The sequence below is a fragment of the Sminthopsis crassicaudata genome, chromosome 2 (genome assembly GCF_048593235.1).
Source record: "Sminthopsis crassicaudata isolate SCR6 chromosome 2, ASM4859323v1, whole genome shotgun sequence".
NCBI lineage: Eukaryota > Metazoa > Chordata > Mammalia > Dasyuromorphia > Dasyuridae > Sminthopsis > Sminthopsis crassicaudata.
The window spans coordinates 439,832,435-439,851,905 of NC_133618.1; the positions used below are offsets into that span (position 1 = coordinate 439,832,435).

Here is a 19,471-nt window from a genome sequence, read left to right on the forward strand (position 1 = left end):
CCAATGCAGCCAAAATTAGAAGGGAAGAAAAAAGCTGAGGAAAAATGTTTAGTGTTTCTGATAAGGGCCTCATTTTTAAAATATATAGCAAACTGACTCAGATTTTTAATAATATAAGCCATTTCTCAATTGATAAACTGGGCAAAGTATATGAGTAGACAATTTTCAGATGAAGAAATTTATGCAGTCATTTATGATCACATGAAAAATTGGTCTAAATCACTATTGATTAGAGAAATGCAAATTAAAACAACCTTAAGATCCCATTTCACATCTCTCAGATTGTCTAAAATAACAGGAAAAGATAATGATGAATGTTGGAGATGTGGAAAAATTGGGACACTAATGCACTGTTGGTGGAGTTGTGAAATGATCCAACCTTTATAGAAAACAATTTGGAACTATGTCCAAAGGGCTATCAAATTATGCATTTCCTTTGATCCAACAATCTCACTACAGGGTTTGTATCCTAAAGAGAACATAAAAGAAGAAAAAGGACTCACATGTGAAAAAAATGTTTTTGTCAGTCCTTTTTGTAATGGCAAGCAATTAGAAATTGAGGGGATGCCCATCAATTGGGGAATGGCTGAATAAATTATGGTATAGAAGATAATGGAATACATTTGATCTATAAAAAATGATGAGCAGACTGATTTCAGAAAAGCATGGACTTACATGAATCAATGCTAAAAGTGAGCAGAACCAAGAAATCATTTTACACAAAAACAACAAGATTATGTGATGACCAACTGTGATAGACTTGCCTCTTTCCAACAATGAGGTGATTTCAGGCAATTCAATTAGACTTGGGATGGAATAAGCCATCTGCATCTAAAGGCAGAACTATTGAGACTGAATGTAGATTAAAACATATAGTAGTTTCATTTTTTTGTGGTGGTTTTTCTCTTTCTTGTTTTTTCCCTTTTGGTCTGATTTTTCTTATATAACATGACAAATATGGAAATATGTTTACAAGAATTGCACATATTTAGACTAATAACAAAACAAAACAAAAAACCAAATATAAGTCCGGAGGAGTAAAGAAAGGATAAGCAAATAAGATGGGAATAATGTTGGGTAGTTCAATATAATAAAAGCAATACTAAGTTGAGTCAGAAAGAACTGGGTTTGAATTCTAAAACTACTATATATTGGCTGAATCATGCTGGGCAAATCATGTCATTTTTCTAAGATTCTTGGCAAATCATTGTACCATTGTACCATAAAATTGGTACAATAATCCTTGTCCTACTCTACCTCACAAAGCTATTTTGAAGATGGAATGAAATAACATATATGCAAGTGCTTTCTAAATTATAAGACTGACTAAAATCAATTTAATAAACAATTCCTAAAAATCTATTTATTATATGGATATTTGCTTGGCCCAATGAAGTACAAAAAAAAAAAAAAGAATAAAAAAGTTCTTTGCTCAAAAAACCCTCACAATTTCATAGAAAAGATAAGACATATGCCAAATAAAATGCAATTACAGAATAAATGCATAAAAGAGCTAACAAAATATGAAGCATGAAGAGGAGAAAGAAAATTACTTCTGGCTGGGGGAATCAAAGAAGAATTCAGAGAGAAGCAATATATTCTGTCCACATATATATGGACAGAAAAGAAGATAGTATTTTAGCCATGGGGACCAATACTAACAAAGATTTGGAAGAAAGGGACAGACAAGGAGAATGAATAGTTCAAACTGCTTGGTACACAGGGAAAGATGAAGGAAAATAATGAAATATAAGGCTAAAAAAAATTTGGAACTATTCATAACAGACCTGGAAGTTAACACTGTGGCTACAACTAACACCTACCTTAAACTTGGAATTTTGGACTTATTGTCCCGAGTCTGTCTTTACCTTCTAGGATTTGACTTTCACTGCTAAGTTGGAGAACATCTTGAAGATGTCAACCAGGATGGTAAAGGACCTTGCTGTCAGATCGTATGAGGATATGTTAAAGGGAGTGGAAATGTCTATCCAAAACAAAAAAAAAAAAAAAAAAAAGAAAGAAAGAAAAGAGGGTTCAAGGAGAGAGGGAACATTATAGCTGTCTTCAAGTACATGAAGGATTGCTATGTGAAAGAGGCATTAGACTTATTCTGTTTGGCTCCATGGACAAAGGAATTTTGAATAAGGAGCAATAGGTTGAGGTACAACTTTAGGCTACATGTCAGGAAAATATTCCTAACTATTAGAACCATTCAAAAGGAAAATAGAGCACCTCAGAAAGTGGTAGGTTCTTTCTCATTGGAGGTCTAGTTGGAATTATTTGTCAGTTATGTTACATAGCAATTTATCTGGGATATGGGTTGAACTACTGAAGCCTCTTTTAAATCTAAAACTCCGATTCTGTCTTACTCTTGACTTCTATGTAAGCCCAAGAATTAAGCTGTCCACTTCAATTCCCATCTAGCTCATCAAGGTTTTCATTTATATAATATCACAACTTCAAATGCTGGTTTATGTGACCTTATGTATCTGCCCTCTCGGAGCCTCAGTTTCTCTGTCTATAAATGAGGAGGTTGAACTAGATGATATAAGGTCCTTTTTAATTCTGAATTCTGATTTAGAAGGCTACTGCTACTGCCCTCTAGTGGTGCCACGAATTACCATACATGGGGAATAACTAAGTGGCTATTAAACATGCTCTCAGACATATTTTTTATTATTCATCTTTAATTCTTGAAGAGAACCAGTGACATCATGAACATGATAGTTTGATTTGCATGTGAGTTGGATTGAATGAAGCAGAGCAATACAACGTCATCAAAGTTACCAAAGTCCAGTGATAACACAAAGGTCAAGAAGACTGACCATGGCCCAGGATGCAGTAGGTGAGCTTGTCCTTTTTAAATCAAGGTCTTTCCTAGGTCTCAATTTGTCCAAAGTCATGCTCATTCAATGACTAAGGATTAAGTAAGGACTGAGACAAAATAGAGTCCAAAGATATCAATCTGGGCAGAAGAGATCTTTAGAGTTTCTGTCCAGAATAAAAAACAATTGTTATTTACACTCAACAACATGATAAAGAAGCTTAAGTTGAGCCTGTGACTAATGAACGTCAGAATAATTTGGGTTTAAAGGCTAGTCAAGTAGATTCTTTTAAACATAGTGGGTTGTAGAAAAGTGCTTAAAATCCTACCATCTCAACAATGTCTTCATGGCCTGCATTTTTTCCTATTTAGAATGGCTTTTTTGAATTAAAGCATAACTTCAGAAACCCTCTGTAAGATTGCTAGTGTTTCTGGTGAGAGTGAGTGAAATGGATAAAGGGATGTAGAGCAAGAGAAGAGGAACACATTAACTCAATACAAAATTTATCAGAGAAGCATATAGCCATCAAGTAGAGATCAATCCTATATCACAGGACTAGGAGCAGATATATTCACACTGAAGTAAGGGAATCTGAAGGGGCCTAACATGATGAGAAATTACCTGGGGAAGTCTGGAAAGCTGGGGGAACAAATTAATACATCACTTTTCTAGGCTCTTTTTTCATCATGACTTCCAGTTAGTCCAATAATTTTTAATTTCTCTCTACTGGATTTATTTCCCAAGTCAGTTTCTTTTCCAATAAGATATTTTACATTTTGTTTTCTATTTTTTCACTTTTTAAAAATTTTGTTTGATTGTAATGATTTGATTGTCTCATAAGTCATTCACTTCCATTTGTCCAGTTCTAAGTTTTAATTATTTTCTTCGGTTAGCTTTTTAACCTCCTTTTGCAGCTGGCCAATTGTATTTTTAAAAGAGTTGTTTTGTTCAGTGAATTTTTTTTCACTTTACCAATCTTATTTTCTAAGGAGCTGTTTTCTTCAGGGTTTTTTTTTTTTTTTTTTTCCCATTTCACCAAATTTATTTTTTAAGGAATTGTTTTCTTCATTCAATTTCTGTGTTTTATTTTACAAGGTATTGGCTTCCCCCCCAAAATAAAAAACTTTCATAACTATCCTGCAATAGTCTCATTTCTTTTCCCTATTTTTATTTTATCTCTCTTTTAAGATCCTTTTTTATTTCTTCTAAGAGTGCCTTTTGAACTGGAGATTCCCCCTTTGAGGATTCACCTGAAAATATTTTATCTTTGCTGTCCTTTTCTGTATTTGTCTTCTAGTCTTTCCCATCTCCAAGGTAGCTCTCTACAGTAGAAGTTCTTTTTGCTTTTTTGCTCATTTTTAAAGGTTGAAGTTTGCCTTTAGGACACTGTCATGAGCTTCCTCTAAAAGGCTTCTAATTGATTTTGCTGGGACTAGGGCTGCAGATTTCCCTTCTGTACTGAGTGGCCTGGTCAAGTCTCACCTGTTATGCTAAGGTTCAGGAGTTTACAATTTGTCTTCTGTAGTTGCTTTAGGAATCTCACACCTGGTCTGATGATCTATTGGCATTCTGAACCAGAACAGAGTAGCCAATGCGGCTATATTTTGACTAAAAGCTCCCAACAGATTCTCTACACCAGGCTGTGTTCTCCCCTTCCCAGTTGAGACAAATCTTTACTGGAATTCTTCCAAAATATCTTAAGCTGGAAAATTATTATGCTATGAATTTTTGTGAATTCTGTCATTACAGAATTCATTCAGAAGCTTGATTTGGTGTTGATTCTGAAGGAAACCAAGAAGAGGTCAAAATCCTGTCTATTCTTTGCTATCTTGGCTCAATCCTTAAACACCATTTTTCTTTTCTTTCTTTCTTTTTTTTTTAATTAAAGCTTTTTTATTTTTCAAAACATATACATGGATAATTCTTCAACATTAACCCTTGCAAAATCTTGTGTTCCAATTTTTCCCCACTTTCCCCACCTCTTCCCCTATTTGGCAAGTAGTCCAATATATGTTAAACATGGTAAAAATATATGTTAAATCCAATATATGCTTACATATTTATACATTATCTTGCTGCACAAGAAAAATCAAATCAAACCAGAAAAAAAAAAAGAGAGAAGCAAAATAATTTTTTTTAATAGTTTCTATTTACCAGATATATGCATGGGTAATTTTACAACATTGACAATTGCCAAACCTTTTTTTCCAATTTTTCCCCTCCCCCCCAGATGGCAGGTTGTCCAATACATGTCAAATATGTTAAAGTATAAATTAAATACAATATATGTATACACATCCAAACAGTTGTTGAAGCAAAATAAAATGTAAGCAAACAATAAAAAAGTGAAAATGCTATATTGTGAACTACACTCAGTTCCCACAGTCCTTTTTCACTCTGGGTGTAGATAGCTCTCCATCACATCTCAAATGTGAACTAAATCATCTCAAAGTTGAAAAGAGATATCACTCAATTCTGATGGATGTGGTCATCTTCAACAATGAGATGAAACAAATCTATCCCAATGGAGCAGTAATGAATTCAACTAGTTACACCCAGCGAAAGAACTGGGAGATGACTATGAACCACTATACAGAATTCCCAATACCCCTAATTTTTGCCCACCTGCATTTTTGATTTCCTTCACAGGCTAATTGTACACTATTTCAAAATCCAATTCTTTTTGTACAGCAAAATAACTAATTGGATATGTATACATATATTGTATTTAATTTATACTTTAACATATGTAACATGTATTGGTCAACCTGCCATCTGAGGGAGGGGGTGGGGAGGAGGGGAAAAGCTGGAACAAAAGGCTTGGCAATTATCAGTGCAATTACCCATGTATATATCTTGTAAATAAAAAGCTATTAAAAAAAAAAAGAAGAAGAAAAAAAAGAATTGATCATCACATAATCTTGCTGTTGCCAAGTACAATGATTTCCTGGTTCTGCTCATTTCACTCAGCATCAGTTCATGTAAGTCTCTCCAGGCCTTTCTTGAAATCATCCTGCTGATCGTTTCTTACAGAACAATAATATTCCATAATATTCATATGGCATAACTTATTCAGCCATTCTACAACTGATGGGCATTCACTCAATTTTCAGTTTCTTGCTGCTACAAAAAGAGCTGCCATTTCACACCACTTTTCAAAGTTTTGGGGAGTTGAGTCTTGATTGAAATCTTGAAGTTAAATAGGTTCTGACTCCAAAAACAGCATTCTCTCCACTAGATCATCCTAACTCTCCATGAAAATATTCTCATCCCCATTTTATAGGTATATATTTTATGAAAAAAGCCCTTTTAGGAAAATTAGGAGCTCTGAATTCTAGTTCTGATTCTGTCACTGACAATGTGATCTGAGGTAAATTCCTTAGCTACAGTAGACCTCAATATATTTTCCCCTATAAAATAGGGGAGAACTCAATAATCTCTAAGGTTCCTGACATTTTATGATCTCATAAGAGCACTTGGAGCAGGTAGCAAAGACAAATCTTGTCATTCTCACAGTTATGACAAGGGCCATCATGGCCATGTGAAACTATTCCTACAATTGACCATCAGATTATGAACCTCATTCACATAATCTCTTATATGGCAGGATTAAGCAGTCAGTGATGAGACTGAAGTAAGCATGCCAAATACTGGAGTTTGGTAGCAGTTCATATGTGAAGAATTCAAATGGCCTTTCTTCTTTCCAAAAGGTACATTTATTTATGAGAAGAGGTTACAAACAAAATGAAGAAGTGAAATAGGCCCCAAGAGTGGTAAATAAGAAATAGATTTTGGGAGAGAATATAGTATAGCAAGGAAATTGATTTTAACAATTAATAATGGAAAAGACAAGTTCCCCACTGGAACTCACAAATAACCAGAAGAAATGGAATACACCATGAAGTGGGAGTATGACCAGCTAAATCCATAGAGGTGTTTAGCATCCTAAAACAGTTAACTAGCTATAATGAGGGAAAAGACAACATAAGGCATGGGAGAAGGGAAGAGAAGAAAGACACCACAAGGCTGTGGTAGGATAATTTAAAAGAGATTCAGCAAAAATGTGTAATCCATGGACAGATTTATAGGGAAAAATTTATCCTCAGAAGTTTGACATTTGGTTGAATATAGTAAAGTAGGATTACCCAAGATCTCCATAGAGGATAGAACTGTAAGGCAGCTTTGAGCTGATCCCCATCAGTGCCCTTACCTACTTGCCTCAGAAAGTAATCTTATCAGGACTTCAGGCTTTCTCTGTCAACCCCAGTTAGTGACCCAGGACCTCATTAATACTTTTCATTATTACTTTAATGGAAATTTCTATCTTGGAAAGAGGGGGCAAAAGTTCAAAAAGAAAAAGAAAGTGCATTTCTAAGTAACATGTGTGAAGGGACTGGAGTATAGAGTTAGGATCTGAGAAGTCAGTCAATAAATATTTATTAAATGTCTGCCATATGCCAAGCAATGTGCTAAGCATTGGGATTTATAGATGTGTAGATTCTTTCTATCTTCCTTCCCCCCACATATACATTATTCCATTCCCAGAAGATGCTTCAAATAAGGTCAAGTTAAAGTGGTATTAAACCTTAAGTTTACCCCTTCTAGTCTGTGACTGTCACAGACTAAAACTGGGAGACAAATCTTCCTAGACTGTGGGGAAATAAGAGTCCAGAAGATAGGCAAGAAGGTTATATTAACTTTTCTTTTACATAGCTATTTACAAGTCACAAATTTCTTCACATATTATCTCTTATGTGATCCTCACAATAGACTTGTGAAATCAGTAACACACAGATTATCAACCTACTTCTACAGATCAGAAAACTAAGCCAAAGACATATATAGCTGGTAAATGACTGATGGAGCTCAAACCCAAGTTTTCTGACTGAGTCTAATACCATTCACTAACTTCCACTTTGAGAGGACTCACCTCTTTTATCCTCTACTGAAGGATAACGTTGGCTTTTGAAGATCTAGATGTCCCTTATTCATCTGTTGCCATTATTATTCATTCGTGTCCAACTTTTTTGTGACACCACTTGAGGTTTTCTTGTCAAAGATAATGTAGTAGTTTGTCATTTCCTTCTTCAGCTCATTTTACAGATGAGGAAACTGAGGTAATCAGGCCAAATGACTTGCCTGGGATCACACAGTTACTAAGTGTCTGAAGGTGAGTCTTCTTTCTCCAGGCCTGGCACTCTATCCACTGTGCCACCTCACTGCCCTCCTCATTCACCCAACACTATCTAATGCTGAGTGGAGTATAACAACAGCTGTCTCTGAAGCAGTGGTAACAGAATCATAAATATGTATACAGGAAATCACAAAAATAAAAGAATGATCCTAAGGAGGTTCAGCCATATTGTAAAGTTTAAGGACTTTGTAGGGAAGGAATGGATAAAGGATTCCTAAAGATCTGATTAAATACCATCTTCTGCCCTCACACACACCTATACAACATAAGCACACTGTACCAAGTCTGCAACTCCAGGGCCCAGAACAAGAGGCCAGAGCTAGGGGAAGGAGCAACACACACAGTTTACACCTTTCTTTATTACTTTAATGGAAATTTCCCTCTCGGGAGGAGGGAGCAAAAGTTCAAAAAGAAAAAGTGCTTTTACTTTCCAAGTAACATGTTTGAAGAGGCAACGGAGTAAAAAGTTAGAATCTGAGAAGCATCAAGGTAAAGAGTGGCACATAGTATTGGAAAATTCATTCCAGGTCATTTATTCCCAAGGGAGATCCAAAGCCTTCACCAGGACCAATACCTGATCCTTTTCCCCCTTAGTTTTCATAGCAGATGCAACAATCCAGGTTGTTCTCATATCTTTCTAGGTAGCAAGAGCATATCATTTTCTGAAATCTATAGATGGGGAAATTGGGACACAGAGAGGCTCTAAAGGACTTGCTCAAAATGCTCCAGTGTATAAATGGGGATGGAGAAGCATAAAATAAGAGAATCTTAGAATCTCAGCATTGGAACAAACCTAAGAAGTTATCTAGTGAAATCCCTATGTGGACTCTTCCTCACAATATCTTTGAAAAACAGTGGTTTTACTTCTTCTAGAACACCTTCCGTGATTTAGAACTCATTACCTCACAAGGAAATTCCTCCTAGTTTTGGACAGCTCTAGTTACATAAGAAGTGCCATATCTGTTTAAAAATTAAAAATCCCATTTAGCACAGTGCTTGGCACAAAGCATATTTTTATTCTCTGTCTTCCCTTTAGAGTGAGCTGAAGTTTGCCTTCCAATGATTTATATCATTTTTAGTACTGCCTTCTTAAAAAAAAAAAAATCAGGCAGAACAAATTTAATCCATTTTTTCTATCATGGGACTTTCAGATATTTGAAAATAGCAAGAAATTCCCCCTTAAATCTTCTTCATTCCAGGTTAAATATCACCAGTTCCTTCAAACAATCCTGACATAACATGATCTTCAGGTCTCTTACACTCCTGGCCACTCTCTTCTGCACTAATTCCAGTTTTTCAGTATTTCTTTCTCCCTATTAAAATTTGTCTAGAAACCCTGGTTTTCTTATCCTGTTTGAATTTCTACTGGAATGTACAGCCTCCCTCCATAACTTGTTTCAACTTTGAATATCAGCTTCTTAAAAAATACTACCAAATGCATATGTACACAATGCACACATATACTTGTCCCTGTATAGATCCATGCACACACAAGCACACACAACAGAGGCACACTGAAACTTATATCACTTTCTAACAAGAATAAGGAAAAACTGCTCTCTGGGGCCTGGCTGCCCCTGGGACACCATAACTCTTGTTGCATGCAATGAAGTACTTCAACAGTTAAAGCATTCTCGTGCCAATATTTTAAGAGTGCAGAAGGTTCCAAATTACATGTAAAATAAACAACACCAGACTGTGAAAACTCTTGGCTGCAACGTTCTCTGATGTTAACAAGAGTTTCTTTATTACTGTAACCTTTCAGAAGTGAATAAAAATGATTTCTCTGCCCTGGTTTTGCCCTCCAGTAAAAGGGAAGAGAAAAGTGACTATGGAAGAAAGTTGTACAATGTCCCCTCCAGAAGGCTGGGGGCTGGGAAGGGGCAGCCTAAAACAGAAAGCCAACAGGAGAGGGAGAGAGAGGGGAGAGAGGGGAGAAGAAGAGGGGAGAGGGAGAGGGAGAGGGAGAGGAGAGGGGAGAGGGAGAGGAGAGGGAGAGGGAGAGGGAGAGGGAGAGGGAGAGGGAGAGGGAGAGGGAGAGGGAGAGGGAGAGGGAGAGGGAGGAGGGAGGAGGGAGAGGGAGAGGGAGAGGAGAGGGAGAGGGAGAGGGAGAGGGAGAGGGAGAGGGAGAGGAGAGGGAGAGGGAGAGGGAGAGGGAGAGGGAGAGGGAGAGGAGAGGGAGAGGGAGAGGGAGAGGGAGAGGGAGAGGGAGAGGGAGAGGGAAGGGGAGAGGGAGAGGGAGAGGAGAGGAGAGGGAGAGGAGAGGGAGAGGGAGAGGGAGAGGGAGAGGGAGAGGGAGAGAGGGAGAGGGGAGAGGGAGAGGGAGAGGGAGAGGGAGGAGGAGGAGGGAGAGGGAGAGGGAGAGGGAGAGGGAGAGGGAGAGGGAGAGGAAGGGGAGAGGGAGAGGGAAGGGGAGAGGGAGAGGGAAGGGGAGAGGGAGAGGGAGAGGGAGAGGGAGAGGGAAGGGGAGAGGGAGAGGGAGAGGGAGAGGGAGAGGGAGAGGGAGAGGGAAGGGGAGAGGGAGAGGGAGAGGGAGAGGGAGAGGGAGAGGGAAGGGGAGAGGGAGAGGGAGAGGGAGAGGGAAGGGAGAGGGAGAGGGAGAGGGAGAGGGAGAGGGAGAGGGGAGAGGGGAGAGGGGAGAGGGAGGGGGAGGGGGAGAGGGGAGAGGGAGAGGGGAGAGGGAGAGGGGGAGAGAGGGGAGAGGGAGAGGGGAGAGGGAGGGGGAGAGGGAGAGGGAGAGGGGAGAGGGAGAGGGGGAGAGGGAGAGGGGGAGAGAGAGAATGTTTGTGTGTATGGATGGATAGATGGATAGATGAATAGATATATTCCTCCCATCCACAAACACCTCCATGAAAAGTTTTACTGGCTGATTTTATGATATGCTGTGCTGACCATTTAGCTAATTTTTAAGCCAATATTCTAAATGATTAAAATATCCTAAAGGGATTAAGAAGGCCAATGACAAGGGCCCAGAACTGAGCTTGGTGCCAATGGGGAAAACTCTGTGTAACACAGAGAGCCCTTAATTTGAGAATCAAGAGAACTGAATTCTAGTCTAAGCTAGTTACTAAGTAGCCATGAGATCTTGGACAAGTCATGAGCCCATCCTGAGTCTCAGTTTGCTACTCTGTATAATGGTAGTAATTTCTATATAATGAACTATATTATTTAATGCTATAATGTCTATACTCATTTTGCTCCCTCATCTTCCTTCCCTTTAACCTCAAATGTTAATAACTATTTACCTATCAATTTAAGATTTATAAAGTGCTTTATCTCATTTGATCCTCATAATAACCCTAAGAGACAGACAGTATTTTACAGATGACAAGAATCTACAAATTAAATAGTTTACCCAGGATTACAAAACTAATATCAGTGGTAGGATTAGAACACAGGGCTTCCTGTCTCCCAAGTTCTGCACTTCAAGCCACAATAAAGGACAGCATGACTGTGATAAAATATGCAACTTTAAAGTTCCCAGATTAAATAATTATGTGAAAACCCAAGGCTCTAAGAATAAGGACAATTACCAATGTATGTCATAATTGTCGAAAGAAAAGGAAAAAAACACAAACCTCAAATCTACTTTAATGTGCAAAGATCATTTTAGTGAAAACAGAAGAGAAATTGATTTTCTAATAATCCACTGGCTGTTAAACAAACAAATCAAAGACAAGTTTCAATTTTCACTAACACAATGAAATTTTACAGCCACTGGCCATCACATGAATTTGTTGGGGTACAGAGATTGAAGCCAAACAAGTATTGGGGTTCTGGATTGGTGTAAAAAATAGAGCATTACAATCATATTAAGTTCACACAATATTAGCAAGGAGTTACAATTAACCAGCTCTGAAAGTCAAAATCACTACCATTGTTGAACATTTATTTTAAGGACACCTACCATTTGCTAAACGTAGTCTTAACACACAGTACTTGCCCATAAATGCCTAAACAGATGAAAAGCAGTGCTAACTACTAAGCCATTTCTATCAGAGCAGAATAGGGAGTGATAAAATGACCCTTTGGAGAATAGATCATTCAATTGGAATTCTCAACATTTATGTCACAATCATCTCCTAAACTTTAGCAATGGACATCTCTAAGCTCACAATGTGGAAAGAAAAACACTGGATTGAAATCAGGAGACCTGAGTTCTAAGTTTCTAGACTAATTAGTTTTACTACTCTAGAAATTAGATGATCTAACCTGCAGTATACTTTTCAACTTGTCAATCTCTGATTTCAGGTTCATCACTAAAATGAGAGGGCTGGGGCCCCACCTATTCTAAAATTTGTATAAGAAACAGTCAGTGGAGGGAGCTTCAAGGAATGAATAATGCCATATCCATCTAAAATATTCTTACAACCAAATTCTTTTCATGACTGAAGAGCAGGGAGAGGGAAGGTCTGTAAGGTACATGGTAAAGACTAGTTTTGCTTTAACTCTCAAGTCAATCCCTGAAGTAAGGAAGAGTTAAAAACCTCAAGCAATCTAAGGAACAGGAAGTGGCTGTCCCCTCACCAACATGCTGGCCCCATTTTAATTTATCTTAATCCCACCTTTCTGCCTTTTCACCAGACCCCTCCTTCCCCCCTTCTAGAAACACATCTAGGTGTCTCCTGAATTCATTTATTAGCTTTGCAGGTCATGGTACAATGAAGTCTTTGTTAGTCTCCCAGCCCAGCCCTGCTGGGCCCGGCACTCAGCCCCAGTGTTCCTCCACTCTTAAAAAAACATAACCCAATAGTGTGTAAAATAATTGTAAACTCAGTGGAGGCAAAAATCAGACAATTTTGAAGCATTCAGGATGTGAATATGCAAGAAACAAATTCAGAATGCTAATATTCCCATTTCTATATTTTTCTAAAAGCTATATTAATCCTTTGTTTCTAGGAGTTGTAAGCCATTAAGAGAAAGAAGTTCTGAATCAGAAGAAGGGAAGAACGGTAGTCTCAAGTTTGGAATTTCTGTCTAAGGAAGGAAAATCCTAGCTTTGGATAATGCCACTCACTGGGGATGTCCTGGGGAACAAAACAAAGGCTATAAAGAACATTCACCATGTAAGAGATTTTAGGAATGCATAGTACATCAAAGAAAAGCAAAGACGAAGTCAAGAGAGGGATACTAACTAGCACCAGACTTCAGAAAAGTCCCTCCCCTTCTCTGTGACAAAAGTGGATCAGAGAGTTGCTTCAGTTCCCTTCTAACTTTCCATTAGCAAGTTCTTTTCTTTTGAGGTAAAGGAACTCAAAGTAGATCTGACAGAGAAGTCATATGGGGAGAAGAAGAATCTGGTGGAAGAGGATAATTATGTCCAGGTATGTCAGAGGAAAAAGCTTATTGAAAAATTCCATAATGAAATGGACATCTTCGACAAAGAGAAGATCTAATTTAGTTCTAATTGATCAATGATGGACAGAATCAGCTACACCCAGAGAAGGAACATTGGGAAATGAGTGTAAACTCTTTGCATTTTCATTTTTCTTCCCAGGTTATTTTAACCTTCTGATTCCAATTCTTCTGGTACAACAAGAAAACTGTACGGTTCTGCACACATATATTGTATCTAGGATATACTATAACATATTTAACATGTATAAAACTGCCTGCCATCTAGGGGGTGGAGAGAGGGAAGGGAAAAGTCAGAACAGAAGTGAGTGCAAGGGATAATGTTGTAAAAAATTACCTATGCATAAAAAGTTATAATAATAAAAAAATTCCATAATGGAAGGCTGATAAGAATAGAAGAGGCAAGTTTTTAGGGAAAAAATTAAGAAGAAAGTCCATAAAAACATTGGTGATTCCTACAAGGTAAGTTCTGGCAATGATGCTCAAAAAACAAAACTCTTGACAGTGAAACATACTAGTGATAGTTACTAACACCATATAAAATGCTTCAGCTATTATTATTTCCAGGTAGCTGTCTCCAATTCTCTGTGTTTAGCCTGGAGCTATCATGCATTTCTGTCTATTTGACATCTTCATCAAAGGCTCATTATCATCTCAGTTCCAAACCAGTACTTCTCAATGCCTCTATTTCTTTTAGCAGCAGTACCTTTTCCCAGTCACTCAGACTCCCAAATCTGAAACTCTTTGCGTTTTCTTTTGTCCCCACATTTCATATTTAATGAACCAAGAAGTTCTGGTTATTTTATTCCTACAGTATCTTCCATGTCAATCTTTCCATTCTCCTGGCCACCACCATAATTCAGACCCTAATTCTTGCCTCGATATTCTCCTTTTCCCCAACAAAACATCGTATCTTTTTCTTTTTCCAATTTAAAAAAAGGGCTTTTTTGTACTTCACCAACAACAAATAAAACTATCATTTCCATAACTAAAGTAGAACAGAAGATGGAGACTATACATGAAACTGAGAATTTCTATTATGCACAAATGCTTTTAACTTTGAAGTGCATAAAAAAATCAGCATGTACCTTTCAAAATTGACCTGCAGTCTATTTCTGGCTTGTCATTATATCTTCCTAATGAATCAGGCCTTCTTCCAAGGCAATCCTAATAGACTTTGGATAGAAAATGCCATCTGCATCCAGAAAAAGAACTAAGGAGATTGAATGTAAATCAACACATGCTATGTTCACTTCTTTTTTCTGTTGTTTTATTCTTTCCCATGGTTTTTCTCTTTTGTTCTGATTTTTCTCTCCTAACATGATTCATATAAAGCAATATATATTAAAAATAAATAATTTTTTAAAAATGAAATAGGCCTTCTTTGGTTGCAAAATAAGCTGAACACATTGTTACTTCACTTTCAAAAAATAACATCTCTCATTATTTCAACCCATACTCAATGTATCCCTACTGTCTAGAAAATGAAGTCCCTGCTCTTTTGGGGAGGGGGGCATTCAAAGTCACTCTAGCTTTTGAGTCTTTTGGTTTATACACACTCGACATTTGTAGTCAAATTGGACTCCTCACAGTTCCCAACATGCCTTATATTTTCCAGCCTTCCCATTTCTTTTGCTCGTGCTGTTCTTTCCATGCATATGTGGGATGATTCTACTCCCACCATCATTATTTCTCAGTGTACCTTGCCCCATTCCCTTCAAACTGAAGAAAAACAGTCAAAAATAGCTGCTTGTTAAATATTGGGATCTAAAATGAGTGCTGGAAAAGCATGGAAAAGCCTTACATGAACTGATGCTAAGTGAAGTGAGCAGAACCAAGACAATATTATACACAATAACAAGAATGATATGTAATAATCAATTGTGCTGGACTTTACAACAATGAGGTGATTGATTCAAGGCAATTTCAATAGATTTATGATGGAAAGTGCCATCCATATCCAGAGAGAACTATGGCGACTGAATGTAGACCAAAGCATAGTATTTTCATCTTTTTTTGTTGTTTGTTTTTTTCCCTTTTGAGTTGATTTTTCTTGTGCAGCATGATGAATATGGAAAAACATTAAAAGAATTGTACATGTTTAACCTATTTTGGATTGCTTGCTGTCTTGAGGAAGGAAGAAAGGAAGAAAAATTTGGAATGCAAGATTTTACAATGGTGAATGTTGAAAACTATCTTTACATGTATTTGGGAAAATAAAATACTATTAAAAACATTAAAAATAAAACACTATAAAAACAATAAATACTTCATGTTTAAAAATGCAAATCACTTTCCCTCTCTGTACTTCCCTCTGTAAAATGAAGGTGCTCATACTCTTTTAAAAAAATTTTTTATTATAATGATCATTTTCACTTTTATATTTTTGGTAAAGCAATTAGGTGACCACATATTCTCTTATTTAATTACATACATTAATTAATTACATGTATGTCTTCTCTGCAGAGAGGTAGATGACTCTGAGTACAGAATGTATCACATGCTGACAGATGTGGTTTGCTGTTTCAAAAGGGTTTTTTTGACTGTTTTTCTTCAGTTTGAAGGGAATGGGGCAAGGTATACTGAGAAATAATGGTGGATTTCATTATTTTGGGAAATATACAGGATGGTATCACTTCCCTTCACCAAAAAAGTAGATAAATTCTGGGGAACATGGCAACATAGCTAGTAAGTTTCTGAGGTAGAAAAACCCAGATATAATACCTTTTTAAAGTACTCTATTAGTTTAGGACATAAAAATGTTATTCTAATCTAATTTTCTCATAAAATTCTGCTTGATGTATTTTAAAATGTGAAGGCATGAGAAAAAAAACAAATATGGGGAAGGGGGAAATTAGAGTTTTCTTCTCCAAGTTTTCCAGTTGTCCTACAAAATTTTACTTCTGCTTGCTAAAGCACACTTTAAAGCTCTGTGTTAGGACAATGTTGAAAAGCAGGAGAAAATGCCTCAAAGGCAGGCTTTTTCCTTATCCATGGGGCTTCTCCTAGAAAAAAATTCTTTGGAAGTCCTAGAGAGACCCCAGAGATGCTCAGGAACATTGATAGGGAAAAAATAGCAACAATTACTTAGTCCTAGGCTCTTCTCTACATTGGGAAAATTTGAACATACTCATTGTAAGTTAGAAGGTGGGGATGTCTGGCAGGACAGAGTAAAACATAGGGGAAGTCATTTAGCCAGTCTAATGTTACTATTAACACTCTGAGCCACTACCCTAAGCTAATTTTTATGTTTGTTTTTAAAGTTAGGTTGAAATGTCACAAATGGAAAATTGGAGTAAGGAGTACCAGTTTACCACAGGACTGGACACACCTGGCTACAAGCACCCACCAAAAGAAACTGACTTCATTAGTACAAGAGGCAGCAAGTGAAATGTACATCTGAAATCAGCCTGCACATGGAGAAAGTGCCGAGGCCAAAGGCGCTGTCTGTTTTTACAGCTGTGTCAAGTCTTAGTTCTCAACTCTTACCAACACTCAAGAGTGGGGCAAAGAGCCCAAGGAAAAAGGTCTCCAACCTCTTCAGCTGCAATGTGGCTCACAAAGGATTTTAAGAACCAGTTAATGAAATAAAACAAGACCAGATGAGGTGATATGATGAACTTCATTTCTGCAGCTAATTTATATGTTTGAATCTCAAATGAGGTTTAAAAAAAACCTCAGAACTTTCCAGATAAAATGTCAAAGCTAATTCTGTCTGCCACAAGACAGCATTTGATTTCTGGTCCAGCTGCATGAGCATGCCTCACTTTACATGAAAGCTGTTACAGTATAAATTTTTGTAAACTGAAGAATATTTTCCCATTGGCTTATACTGTAATCCTGTTAAGTAGTTAGTGATTTCTAAACTAACACTTAAATGCATATGCTCTTTATTTAAAAGACTCCTTTGGCAATTTAATTCAACAAACATTTATAAGTGCAAAGACCTTTGAGAGGTGCTGAGGGATATAAGAATGGCAAACAAGAGACCCTGATCTGGAAGAAGCTTATAATCTACTGGAGGAAACAATGTGGACAAGTAGAAGGTGATGGGGAGGCAAATAAGGAGACCAGAGAAAGTGCTAAAGGAAAATTTCAGGAAGAGAAAACAAGCAAGACTTTCAGAGAAGGTAACAATCCAGACCCAAATGCTGAAATTTGTCGATTCCAATTTTACTATGTAATTAAAAATCCCAGTTCTGAGAGTTGGGAGAACTGAGTTCAAGAGCTGGCCTTGTCATTAATCTGCTCTGTCATCCTAAACAAGATTTTTCCCCTTCTAGACTAGATTCAGGGTTCATACTCTGGGATTTTCAGAGTACAGGAAGATGTTAGGTGGCACAATGGATAGAAGTGTGGGCTTGGGGTCAGGAATACCCAGATACAAATCCAAATTCAGACATTTACTAAATGTGTAATCCTGAGTAAATCACTTAACTGCTGTGGGTTTCAGTTCTCTCATTTGTAAAATGAGGATAATATTCTCTACTTCCCAAGGTTGTTGTGAAGATAATATAATACTTATCAGGTGCTCTGTTAACCTCAGAACACTACATAGATGCTATTTATCATCCTCATAATCAACATCATCATGAAATTAAGCATTTGCTTAAATTATTTTAAAACATTCTGGGAAATTATGTGTAGGCCTCATTAGAATAGTACAAAAATCCTTGACACAGAAATGATTAAAATCCCTAAACTGAATGGTCTTTAAGGTTCCTTTCAGGCAACATGACATACTGGCCAGAAGCAGCCTCTGAATAAGGAAGACCTGGGTATAAGGCCTAACTGCAACAGACAGCAGCATATCCTAGCATTCCAGGCAGAATGTGTTTCAAATTTTCATAGTTCTTTTAATGGACCCATTAAATTCCACAGAACAGAAATTGGAGTGTCCCATATGTATCCACATTTGCCCAGATGTGGCTAGTGAACATCTATCTTTCTCCTCTACATGTTTATCACATAGAGAAAGCAAGTAATTAATAATAAAAGCAGAAATAATAATTTGAAATTGCTTCAAATATATATGACTCCAACATTATTTTTCATAGGTATGTCAATGAATGCTAACTTTATTAGTGTTTTCCAGAACATTGAGAGATCATCTAATTTATACCTTGCAGTATAGATGTAGATGGAGATATACATCTAAACCAAACTGACAGATAAATTAGGCTGCATATTAAAAGAAAAAGAGTAATTCCTGAAAAATTACATGGGTATTACTATGATTCAATATATACAGAAGTCAATAATGAGCTAGGAATGACAATGGGTTTGTCATCTCTATCTTTTGCTGGGCAAAATTTTTGCTCTAGGGCAGGCATAAGTAACCTGGAACCTGTGAAGTTTGTTCAGATTGATATACACCATTCAGAGGCAATGATCACTAAAGCACACCTTACTTTGAATAATCTTACAAGCAAGTGTTAGTAAATGGGCCTTAAACAATCAGTAAATATTTACTAAGCACTCACCATGAACCAGGCACTGTGCTAAGTGCTGGGGATTTAAAAAAAAAAAAAAAAAAAAAGAGAGATAAAAGAGAGTTGCTGTTCACAATCTAATTGGGGGAGACAACATGCAAACAAATATATACAAAATAAGGTATATATAGGATGAAGAGAAAATAATTAAGAGACAAAAGGCACTACATTTCAGAGAATTCTTCCTGCAGAAGGCGGGATTTTAGTTAGGACTTAAAGGCAGGAAGGTTAATAGTCAGATGAGACGTAGGAGCAGGTTCCCAGAATGGGGAACAGTCGATAAAATACCCAGGGATGAAAGATGGATATCTGAAAGGCAGTTGGAGATGAGATGCTGGAGGTCAGTAGAGAGACTGGGGCAGAAAAGGTTTAATTGCGAACATCAGCACAAAGATGGTAATTAAACCCAAAGGAGACAAGATCCCCAAGAAAAGAAATATAGAGAAGAGAAAAGAGATTAGTACAGAGCTCTGCAGGACACCAACAGTTAGAGGCTGTGATCTGGAGTACCATCCAACAAAGGAGACAGAGAAGAAATGGTCAAAGGGAAAAACCAGAAGTGATGTCCTAAAAACCTGGAGAGTAAAAAGTATGAAGGAGGAAAA

The 19,471-nt window shown here is 37.1% G+C and overlaps 1 protein-coding gene and 1 long non-coding RNA gene across 3 annotated transcripts in view; one reads left to right on the forward strand and one right to left on the reverse strand.

Annotated features, from left to right (window-relative positions):
- UQCC1 (ubiquinol-cytochrome c reductase complex assembly factor 1) overlaps positions 1–19,471 on the reverse strand; it is a 130,987-nt gene that overhangs the window by 45,961 nt on the left and 65,555 nt on the right. The gene's annotated exons all lie outside the window — the stretch shown is intronic.
- Positions 6,338–17,599, forward strand: LOC141557192 (uncharacterized). The gene is made up of 3 exons (XR_012486727.1): positions 6,338–6,535; positions 12,919–13,343; positions 16,638–17,599. It is a non-coding gene; the product is annotated as an uncharacterized LOC141557192 (long non-coding RNA).